This window comes from Stegostoma tigrinum, unplaced genomic scaffold, assembly GCF_030684315.1.
Source record: "Stegostoma tigrinum isolate sSteTig4 unplaced genomic scaffold, sSteTig4.hap1 scaffold_82, whole genome shotgun sequence".
In the NCBI taxonomy this organism is placed as follows: domain Eukaryota; kingdom Metazoa; phylum Chordata; class Chondrichthyes; order Orectolobiformes; family Stegostomatidae; genus Stegostoma; species Stegostoma tigrinum.
In genome coordinates, this window is record NW_026728768.1 from 1,297,053 (window position 1) to 1,309,886 (window position 12,834).

Consider the following 12,834-nt stretch of genomic DNA (forward strand, 5'->3'; position numbering starts at 1 on the left):
TCAGTGACATAAGCACTTCGGAAGACCAAAATCGCAACATCTCAAAACCACTCAACTTTCGATGCTGTGTTCACTGAAGTGCTTATTTCAGTGAGATAAGCACTTCAGAAGACCAAAATCTAAACTTCACCAAACCATCCAACTTTCAATGCTGGGTTCACTGAAATGCTTCTTTCAGTCAGATAAGCACTTCAGAATAACAAAATATCAACATCTCAAAACCACTCAACTTTCGTTGCTGGGTTCACTGAAGTGCTTATTTCAGTGAGATAAGCACTTCAGAAGACCGAAGTCTCTACATCACCAAACCTCTCAAATTTCGATGCTGGGTTGTCTGAAGTGCTTATTTCAGTGAGATAACCACTTCAGAAGACCAAAATCTCAACATCACAAAACCACTCAAATTTCGATGCTGGGTTCACTGACGTGCTTATTTCATTGAGATAAGCACTTCACTTCGCCAAAATCCCAACCTCACCAAACGAATCAACTTTTGATGCTGGTTCCACTGAATTGCTTATTTGAGTGAGATAAGCACTTCAGAAGGCCAAAATCTAAACATCACTAAACGACTCAACTTTTGATACTGATTTCACTGAAATGCTTCTTTCAGTCAGATAAGCACATCAGAAGGCCAAAATCTCAACTTCACCAAAACACCCAACTTTCGATCCAGGATTTACACAAATGCTTTTTTCAGTGAGATAAGCACTTCAGAAGACTAAAATCTTAACTTCACCAAAACACTCAACTTTCGATGCTGGGATCACTGAAGTGCTTATTTCCGTGAGATAAGCACTTCAGAAGACCAAAATCTAAACTTCACCAAACCACCCAACTTTCAATGCTGGGTTCACTGAAATGCTTCTTTCAGTGAGGTAAGCACTTCAGAATGCCAAAGTCCCAACCTCACCAAACGACTCAACTTTTGATACTGGTTTCACTGAAATGCTTCTTTCAGTCAGATAAGCACTTCAGAAGGCCAAAATCTCAACTTCACAAAACCAGCCAACTTTCGATACTGGATTTACCCAAATGCTTATTTCAGTGAGATAAGCACTTCAGAAGACCAAAATCTAAACTTCACCAAACCACCCAACTTTCAATGCTGGGTTCACTGAAGTGCTTATTGCAGTGAGATAAGCACTTCAGAAGACCAAAATCTAAACTTCACCAAAACACCCAACTTTCAATGCTGGGTTCACTGACGTGCTTATTTCAGTGAGATAAGCACTTCAGAAGACAAAAATCTAAACTTCACCAATCCACCCAACTTTCAATGCTGGGTTCTCTGAAGTGCTTATTTCAGTGAGATAACCACTTCAGAAGACCAAAATCTCAACATCACAAAACCACTCAAATTTTGATGCTGGGATCACTGAAGTGCTTATTTCAGTGAGATAAACACTTCAGAAGACCAAAATCTAAACTTCACCAAACCACCCAACTTTCAATGCTGGGTTCACTGAAGTGCTTATTTCACTGAGATAAGCACTTCAGAAGACCAAAATCTCAACATCACAAAACCACTCAAATTTTGATGCTGGGTTCACTGAAGTGCTTATTTCAGTGAGATAAGCACTTCAGAAGACCAAAATCTCAATTTCACCAAACAACCCAACTTTCAATGCTGGGTTCACTGAAGTGCTTATTTCAGTGAGATAAGTACTTCACTACGCCAAAATCCCAACCTCACCAAGCGACTCAACTTTTGATGCTGGTTCCACTGAATTGCTTATTTCAGTGAGATAAGCACTTCAGAAGACCAAAATCCCAACCTCACCAAACGACTCAACTTTTGATACTGGTTTCACTGAAATGCTTCTTTCAGTCAGATAAGCACTTCAGAAGGCCAAAATCTCAACTTCACAAATCCAGCCAACTTTCGATACTGGATTTACCCAAATGCTTATTTCAGTGAGATAAGCACTTCAGAAGACCAAAATCTAAACTTCACCAAACCACCCAACTTTCAATGCTGGGATCACTGAAGTGCTTATTGCAGTGAGATAAGCACTTCAGAAGATCAAAATCTAAACATCTCAAAACCACTCAACTTTCGATGCTGTGTTCACTGAAGTGCTTATTTCAGTGAGATAAGCACTTCAGAAGACCAAAATCTAAACTTCACCAAGCCACCCAACTTTCAATGCTGGGTTCACTGAAGTGCTTATTGCAGTGAGATAAGCACTTCAGAAGACCAAAATCTAAACTTCACCAATCCACCCAACTTTCAATGCTGGGTTCTCTGAAGTGCTTATTTCAGTGAGATAACCACTTCAGAAGACCAAAATCTCAACATCACAAAACCACTCAAATTTCGATGCTGGGTTCACTGAAGTGCTTATTTCAGTGAGATAAGCACTTCAGAAGACCAAAATCTAAACTTCACCAAACAATCCAACTTTAAATGCTGGGTTCACTGAAATGCTTCTTTCAGTCAGATAAGCACTTCAGAAGAACAAAATCTCAACATCTCAAAACCACTCAACTTTCGATGCTGGGTTCACTGAAGTGTTTATTTCAGTGAGATAAGCACTTCAGAAGACCAAAATCTCAACTGAACAAACCACTCAAATTTCGATGCTGGGTTCACTGAAGTGCTTATTTCAGTGAGATAAGCACTTCAGAAGACCAAAATCTAAACTTCACCAATCCACCCAACTTTCAATGCTGGGTTCTCTGAAGTGCTTATTTCAGTGAGATAACCACTTCAGAAGACCAAAATCTCAACATCACAAAACCACTCAAATTTCGATGCTGTGTTCACTGAAGTGCTTATTTCAGTGAGATAAGCACTTCAGAAGACCAAAATCTAAACTTCACCAAACCATCCAACATTAAATGTTGGGTTCACTGAAAGAAGAATTTCATGAAAACAGGATCAAAAGTTGAGTCGTTTGGTGAGGTTGGGATTTTGGCATTCTGAAGTGCTTCTCTCACTGAAATAAGCACTTCAGTGATACCAGCATCGAAAGTTGAGTGGTTTGGTGAAGTTTAGATTTTAGTCTTCTGAAGTGCTTATCACACTGAAATTAGCCTTTGGGTATATCCTGGATCGAAAGTTGGGTGGTTTGGTGAATTGGAGATTTTGGCCTTCTGATGTGAATATCTGACTGAAAGAAGCATTTCAGTGAAATCAGCATCAAAAGTTGAGTCGTTTAGTGAAGTTTAGATTTTGGCCTTCTGAAGTGCTTATCTCACTGAAATAAGCAATTCAGTGGAACCAGCATCAAAAGTGGAGTCGCTTGGTGAGGTTGGGATTTTGGCGTAGTGAAGTACTTATCTCACTGAAATAAGCACTTCAGTGAACCCAGCATTGAAAGTTGGGTTGTTTGGTGAAGTTGAGATTTTGGTCTTCTGAAGTGCTTATCTCACTGAAATAAGCACTTCAGTGAACCCAGCATTGAAAGTTGGGTGGTTTGGTGAAGTTTAGATTTTGGTCTTCTGAAGTGCTTATCTCACTGAAATAAGCACTTCAGTGAACGCAGCATCCCAACTTTCAATGCTGGGTTCACTGAAGTGCTTATTTCAGTGAGATAAGTACTTCACTACGCCAAAATCCCAACCTCACCAAACGAATCAACTTTTGATGCTGGTTCCACTGAATTGCTTATTTGAGTGAGATAAGCACTTCAGAAGGCCAAAATCTAAACATCACTAAACGACTCAACTTTTGATACTGATTTCACTGAAATGCTTCTTTCAGTCAGATAAGCACATCAGAAGGCCAAAATCTCAACTTCACCAAAACACCCAACTTTCGATCCAGGATTTACACAAATGCTTATTTCAGTGAGATAAGCACTTCAGAAGACTAAAATCTTAACTTCACCAAAACACTCAACTTTCGATGCTGGGATCACTGAAGTCCTTATTTCCGTGAGATAAGAACTTCAGAAGACCAAAATCTAAACTTCACCAAACCACCCAACTTTCAATGCTGGGTTCTCTGAAGTGCTTATTTCAGTGAGATAAGCACTTCAGAAGACCAAAATCTCAACATCACAAAACCACTCAAATTTTGATGCTGGGATCACTGAAGTGCTTATTTCAGTGAGATAAACACTTCAGAAGACCAAAATCTAAACTTCACCAAACCACCCAACTTTCAATGCTTAGTTCACTGAAGTGCTTATTTCAGTGAGATAAGCACTTCAGAAGACCAAAATCTCAACATCACAAAACCACTCAAATTTTGATGCTGGGTTCACTGAAGTGCTTATTTCAGTGAGATAAGCACTTCAGAAGACCAAAATCTAAACTTCACCAAACCACCCAACTTTCAATGCTGGGTTCACTGAAGTGCTTATTTCAGTGAGATAAGCACTTCAGAAGACCAAAATCTCAACTTCACCAAACAACCCAACTTTCAATGCTGGGTTCACTGAAGTGCTTATTTCAGTGATATAAGTACTTCACTACGCCAAAATCCCAACCTCACCAAGCGACTCCACTTTTGATGCTGGTTCCACTGAATTGCTTATTTCAGTGAGATAAGCACTTCAGAAGGCCAAAATCTAAACTTCACTAAACGACTCAACTTTTGATGCTGATTTCACTGAAATGCTTCTTTCAGTCAGATATTCACATCAGAAGGCCAAAATCTCCAATTCACCATACCACCCAACTTTCGATCCAGGATATACCCAAAGGCTAATTTCAGTGTGATAAGCACTTCAGAAGACTAAAATCTAAACTTCACCAAACCACTCAACTTTCGATGCTGGTATCACTGAAGTGCTTATTTCAGTGAGAGAAGCACTTCAGAATGCCAAAATTCCAACCTCACCAAACGACTCAACTTTTGATCCTGTTTTCATGAAATTCTTCTTTCAGTCAGATGAGCACTTCAGAAGTCCAAAATCTCATCTTCACAAAACCAGCCAACTTTCGATACTGGATTTACCCAAATGCTTATTTCAGTGAGATAAGCACTTCAGAAGACCAAAATCTAAACTTCACCAAACCACCCAACTTTCAATGCTGGGTTCATTGAAGTGCTTATTTCAGTGAGATAAGCACTTCAGAAGACCAAAATCAAAACTTCACCAAACCACCCAACTTTCAATGCTGGGTTCACTGAAGTGCTTATTTCAGTGAGATAAGCACTTCAGAAGACCAAAATCTAAACTTCACTGAACGACTCAACTTTTGATGCTGATTTCACTGAAATGCTTCTTTCAGTGAGATAAGCACTTCAGAAGACCAAAATCGCAACATCTCAAAACCACTCAACTTTCGATGCTGTGTTCACTGAAGTGCTTATTTCAGTGAGATAAGCACTTCAGAAGACCAAAATCTAAACTTCACCAAACCATCCAACTTTCAATGCTGGGTTCACTGAAATGCTTCTTTCAATCAGATAAGCACTTCAGAATAACAAAATATCAACATCTCAAAACCACTCAACTTTCGTTGCTGGGTTCACTGAAGTGCTTATTTCAGTGAGATAAGCACTTCAGAAGACCGAAGTATCTACATCACCAAACCTCTCAAATTTCGATGCTGGGTTGTCTGAAGTGCTTATTTCAGTGAGATAACCACTTCAGAAGACCAAAATCTCAACATCACAAAACCACTCAAATTTCGATGCTGGGTTCACTGACGTGCTTATTTCATTGAGATAAGCACGTCACTTCGCCAAAATCCCAACCTCACCAAACGAATCATCTTTTGATGCTGGTTCCACTGAATTGCTTATTTGAGTGAGATAAGCACTTCAGAAGGCCAAAATCTAAACATCACTAAACGACTCAACTTTTGATACTGATTTCACTGAAATGCTTCTTTCAGTCAGATAAGCACATCAGAAGGCCAAAATCTCAACTTCACCAAAACACCCAACTTTCGATCCAGGATTTACACAAATGCTTTTTTCAGTGAGATAAGCACTTCAGAAGACTAAAATCTTAACTTCACCAAAACACTCAACTTTCGATGCTGGGATCACTGAAGTGCTTATTTCCGTGAGATAAGCACTTCAGAAGACCAAAATCTAAACTTCACCAAACCACCCAACTTTCAATGCTGGGTTCACTGAAATGCTTCTTTCAGTGAGGTAAGCACTTCAGAATGCCAAAGTCCCAACCTCACCAAACGACTCAACTTTTGATACTGGTTTCACTGAAATGCTTCTTTCAGTCAGATAAGCACTTCAGAAGGCCAAAATCTCAACTTCACAAAACCAGCCAACTTTCGATACTGGATTTACCCAAATGCTTATTTCAGTGAGATAAGCACTTCAGAAGACCAAAATCTAAACTTCACCAAACCACCCAACTTTCAATGCTGGGTTCACTGAAGTGCTTATTGCAGTGAGATAAGCACTTCAGAAGACCAAAATCTAAACTTCACCAAAACAACCAACTTTCAATGCTGGGTTCACTGACGTGCTTATTTCAGTGAGATAAGCACTTCAGAAGACCAAAATCTAAACTTCACCAAGCCACCCAACTTTCAATGCTGGGTTCACTGAAGTGCTTATTGCAGTGAGATAAGCACTTCAGAAGACCAAAATCTAAACTTCACCAATCCACCCAACTTTCAATGCTGGGTTTTCTGAAGTGCTGATTTCAGTGAGATAACCACTTCAGAAGACCAAAATCTCAACATCACAAAACCATTCAAATTTCGATGCTGGGTTCACTGAAGTGCTTATTTCAGTGAGATAAGCACTTCAGAAGACAAAAATCTAAACTTCACCAAACAATCCAACTTTAAATGCTGGGTTCACTGAAATGCTTCTTTCAGTCAGATAAGCACTTCAGAAGAACAAAATCTCAACATCTCAAAACCACTCAACTTTCGATGCTGGGTTCACTGAAGTGTTTATTTCAGTGAGATAAGCACTTCAGAATACCAAAATCTCAAGTGAACAAACCACTCAAATTTCGATGCTGGGTTCACTGAAGTGCTTATTTCAGTGAGATAAGCACTTCAGAAGACCAAAATCTAAACTTCACCAATCCACCCAACTTTCAATGCTGGGTTCTCTGAAGTGCTTATTTCAGTGAGATAACCACTTCAGAAGACCAAAATCTCAACATCACAAAACCACTCAAATTTCGATGCTGTGTTCACTGAAGTGCTTATTTCAGTGAGATAAGCACTTCAGAAGACCAAAATCTAAACTTCACCAATCCACCCAACTTTCAATGCTGGGTTCTCTGAAGTGCTTATTTCAGTGAGATAACCACTTCAGAAGACCAAAATCTCAACATCACAAAACCACTCAAATTTCGATGCTGTGTTCACTGAAGTGCTTATTTCAGTGAGATAAGCACTTCAGAAGACCAAAATCTAAACTTCACCAAACCATCCAACTTTAAATGTTGGGTTCACTGAAATGCTTCTTTCAGTGAGATAAGCACTTCAGAAGACCAAAATCTAAACTTCACCAAACCACCCAACTTTCAATGCTGGGTTCACTGAAGTGCTTATTTCAGTGAGATAAGCACTTCAGAAGACCAAAATCCCAACTTCACCAAACAACCCAACTTTCAATGCTGGGTTCACTGAAGTGCTTATTTCAGTGAGATAAGCACTTCAGAAGGCCAAAATCTAAACTTCACTAAACGACTCAACTTTTGATGCTGATTTCACTGAAATGCTTCTTTCAGTCAGATATTCACATCAGAAGGCCAAAATCTCCAATTCACCAAACCACCCAACTTTCGATCCAGGATATACCCAAAGGCTAATTTCAGTGTGATAAGCACTTCAGAAGACTAAAATCTAAACTTCACCAAACCAGTCAACTTTCGATGCTGGTATCACTGAAGTGCTTATTTCAGTGAGATAAGCACTTCAGAAGAGCAAAAACTCAACTTCACAAAACCACTCAACTTTCGATGCTGGGCTCACTGCAGTGCTTATTTCAGTGAGAGAAGCACTTCAGAATGCCAAAATCCCAACCTCACCAAACGACTCAACTTTTGATACTGGTTTCACTGAAATGCTTCTTTCAGTCAGATAAGCACTTCAGAAGGCCAAAATCTCAACTTCACAAAACCAGCCAACTTTCGATACTGGATTTACCCAAATGCTTATTTCAGTGAGATAAGCACTTCAGAAGACCAAAATCTAAACTTCACCAAACCAACCAACTTTCAATGCTGGGTTCACTGAAGTGCTTATTGCAGTGAGATAAGCACTTCAGAAGATCAAAATCTAAACATCTCAAAACCACTCAACTTTCGATGCTGTGTTCACTGAAGTGCTTATCTCAGTGAGATAAGCACTTCAGAAGACCAAAATCTAAACTTCACCAAGCCACCCAACTTTCAATGCTGGGTTCACTGAAGTGCTTACTGCAGTGAGATAAGCACTTCAGAAGACCAAAATGTAAACTTCACCAATCCACCCAACTTTCAATGCTGGGTTCTCTGAAGTGCTTATTTCAGTGAGATAACCACTTCAGAAGATCAAAATCTGAACATCACAAAACCACTCAAATTTCGATGCTGGGTTCACTGAAGTGCTTATTTCAGTGAGATAAGCACTTCAGAAGACCAAAATCTAAACTTCACCAAACCATCCAACTTTCAATGCTGGGTTCACTGAAATGCTTCTTTCAGTCAGATAAGCACTTCAGAATAACAAAATATCAACATCTCAAAACCACTCAACTTTCGTTGCTGGGTTCACTGAAGTGCTTATTTCAGTGAGATAAGCACTTCAGAAGACCGAAATCTCTACATCACCAAACCACTCAAATTTCGATGCTGGGTTGTCTGAAGTGCTTATTTCAGTGAGATAACCACTTCAGAAGACCAAAATCTCAACATCACAAAACCACTCAAATTCCGATGCTGGGTTCACTGAAATGCTTATTTCATTGAGATAAGCACTTCACTTCGCCAAAATCCCAACCTCACCAAACGAATCAACTTTTGATGCTGGTTCCACTGAATTGCTTATTTGAGTGAGATAAGCACTTCAGAAGGCCAAAATCTAAACATCACTAAACGACTCAACTTTTGATACTGATTTCACTGAAATGCTTCTTTCAGTCAGATAAGCACATCAGAAGGCCAAAATCTCAACTTCACCAAAACACCCAACTTTCGATCCAGGATTTACACAAATGCTTATTTCAGTGAGATAAGCACTTCAGAAGACTAAAATCTTAACTTCACCAAAACACTCAACTTTCGATGCTGGGATCACTGAAGTGCTTATTTCCGTGAGATAAGAACTTCAGAAGACCAAAATCTAAACTTCACCAAACCACCCAACTTTCAATGCTGGGTTCTCTGAAGTGCTTATTTCAGTGAGATAAGCACTTCAGAAGACCAAAATCTCAACATCACAAAACCACTCAAATTTTGATGCTGGGATCACTGAAGTGCTTATTTCAGTGAGATAAGCACTTCAGAAGACCAAAATCTAAACTTCACCAAACCACCCAACTTTCAATGCTGGGTTCACTGAAGTGCTTATTTCAGTGAGATAAGCACTTCAGAAGACCAAAATCTAAACTTCACCAAACCACCCAACTTTCAATGCTGGGTTCACTGAAATGCTTCTTTCAGTGAGGTAAGCACTTCAGAATGCCAAAATCCCAACCTCACCAAACGACTCAACTTTTGATCCTGTTTTCATGAAATTCTTCTTTCAGTCAGATAAGCACTTCAGAAGTCCAAAATCTCATCTTCACAAAACCAGCCAACTTTCGATACTGGATTTACCCAAATGCTTATTTCAGTGAGATAAGCAATTCAGAAGACCAAAATCTAAACTTCACCAAACCACCCAACTTTCAATGCTGGGTTCATTGAAGTGCTTATTTCAGTGAGATAAGCACTTCAGAAGACCAAAATCAAAACTTCACCAAACCACCCAACTTTCAATGCTGGGTTCACTGAAGTGCTTATTTCAGTGAGATAAGCACTTCAGAAGACCAAAATCTAAACTTCACTGAACGACTCAACTTTTGATGCTGATTTCACTGAAATGCTTCTTTCAGTGAGATAAGCACTTCAGAAGACCAAAATCGCAACATCTCAAAACCACTCAACTTTCGATGCTGTGTTCACTGAAGTGCTTATTTCAGTGAGATAAGCACTTCAGAAGACCAAAATCTAAACTTCACCAAACCATCCAACTTTCAATGCTGGGTTCACTGAAATGCTTCTTTCAGTCAGATAAGCACTTCAGAATAACAAAATATCAACATCTCAAAACCACTCAACTTTCGTTGCTGGGTTCACTGAAGTGCTTATTTCAGTGAGATAAGCACTTCAGAAGACCGAAGTCTCTACATCACCAAACCTCTCAAATTTCGATGCTGGGTTGTCTGAAGTGCTTATTTCAGTGAGATAACCACTTCAGAAGACCAAAATCTCAACATCACAAAACCACTCAAATTTCGATGCTGGGTTCACTGACGTGCTTATTTCATTGAGATAAGCACTTCACTTCGCCAAAATCCCAACCTCACCAAACGAATCAACTTTTGATGCTGGTTCCACTGAATTGCTTATTTGAGTGAGATAAGCACTTCAGAAGGCCAAAATCTAAACATCACTAAACGACTCAACTTTTGATACTGATTTCACTGAAATGCTTCTTTCAGTCAGATAAGCACATCAGAAGGCCAAAATCTCAACTTCACCAAAACACCCAACTTTCGATCCAGGATTTACACAAATGCTTTTTTCAGTGAGATAAGCACTTCAGAAGACTAAAATCTTAACTTCACCAAAACACTCAACTTTCGATGCTGGGATCACTGAAGTGCTTATTTCCGTGAGATAAGCACTTCAGAAGACCAAAATCTAAACTTCACCAAACCACCCAACTTTCAATGCTGGGTTCACTGAAATGCTTCTTTCAGTGAGGTAAGCACTTCAGAATGCCAAAGTCCCAACCTCACCAAACGACTCAACTTTTGATACTGGTTTCACTGAAATGCTTCTTTCAGTCAGATAAGCACTTCAAAAGGCCAAAATCTCAACTTCACAAAACCAGCCAACTTTCGATACTGGATTTACCCAAATGCTTATTTCAGTGAGATAAGCACTTCAGAAGACCAAAATCTAAACTTCACCAAAACAACCAACTTTCAATGCTGGGTTCACTGACGTGCTTATTTCAGTGAGATAAGCACTTCAGAAGACCAAAATCTAAACTTCACCAAGCCACCCAACTTTCAATGCTGGGTTCACTGAAGTGCTTATTGCAGTGAGATAAGCACTTCAGAAGACCAAAATCTAAACTTCACCAATCCACCCAACTTTCAATGCTGGGTTCTCTGAAGTGCTTATTTCAGTGAGATAACCACTTCAGAAGACCAAAATCTCAACATCACAAAACCATTCAAATTTCGATGCTGGGTTCACTGAAGTGCTTATTTCAGTGAGATAAGCACTTCAGAAGACAAAAATCTAAACTTCACCAAACAATCCAACTTTAAATGCTGGGTTCACTGAAATGCTTCTTTCAGTCAGATAAGCACTTCAGAAGAACAAAATCTCAACATCTCAAAACCACTCAACTTTCGATGCTGGGTTCACTGAAGTGTTTATTTCAGTGAGATAAGCACTTCAGAATACCAAAATCTCAAGTGAACAAACCACTCAAATTTCGATGCTGGGTTCACTGAAGTGCTTATTTCAGTGAGATAAGCACTTCAGAAGACCAAAATCTAAACTTCACCAATCCACCCAACTTTCAATGCTGGGTTCTCTGAAGTGCTTATTTCAGTGAGATAACCACTTCAGAAGACCAAAATCTCAACATCACAAAACCACTCAAATTTCGATGCTGTGTTCACTGAAGTGCTTATTTCAGTGAGATAAGCACTTCAGAAGACCAAAATCTAAACTTCACCAAACCATCCAACTTTAAATGTTGGGTTCACTGAAATGCTTCTTTCAGTGAGATAAGCACTTCAGAAGACCAAAATCTAAACTTCACCAAACCACCCAACTTTCAATGCTGGGTTCACTGAAGTGCTTATTTCAGTGAGATAAGCACTTCAGAAGACCAAAATCCCAACTTCACCAAACAACCCAACTTTCAATGCTGGGTTCACTGAAGTGCTTATTTCAGTGAGTTAAGCACTTCAGAAGGCCAAAATCTAAACTTCACTAAACGACTCAACTTTTGATGCTGATTTCACTGAAATGCTTCTTTCAGTCAGATATTCACATCAGAAGGCCAAAATCTCCAATTCACCAAACCACCCAACTTTCGATCCAGGATATACCCAAAGGCTAATTTCAGTGTGATAAGCACTTCAGAAGACTAAAATCTAAACTTCACCAAACCAGTCAACTTTCGATGCTGGTATCACTGAAGTGCTTATTTCAGTGAGATAAGCACTTCAGAAGAGCAAAAACTCAACTTCACAAAACCACTCAACTTTCGATGCTGGGCTCACTGCAGTGCTTATTTCAGTGAGAGAAGCACTTCAGAATGCCAAAATCCCAACCTCACCAAACGACTCAACTTTTGATACTGGTTTCACTGAAATGCTTCTTTCAGTCAGATAAGCACTTCAGAAGGCCAAAATCTCAACTTCACAAAACCAGCCAACTTTCGATACTGGATTTACCCAAATGCTTATTTCAGTGAGATAAGCACTTCAGAAGACCAAAATCTAAACTTCACCAAACCAACCAACTTTCAATGCTGGGTTCACTGAAGTGCTTATTGCAGTGAGATAAGCACTTCAGAAGATCAAAATCTAAACATCTCAAAACCACTCAACTTTCGATGCTGTGTTCACTGAAGTGCTTATCTCAGTGAGATAAGCACTTCAGAAGACCAAAATCTAAACTTCACCAAGCCACCCAACTTTCAATGCTGGGTTCACTGAAGTGCTTA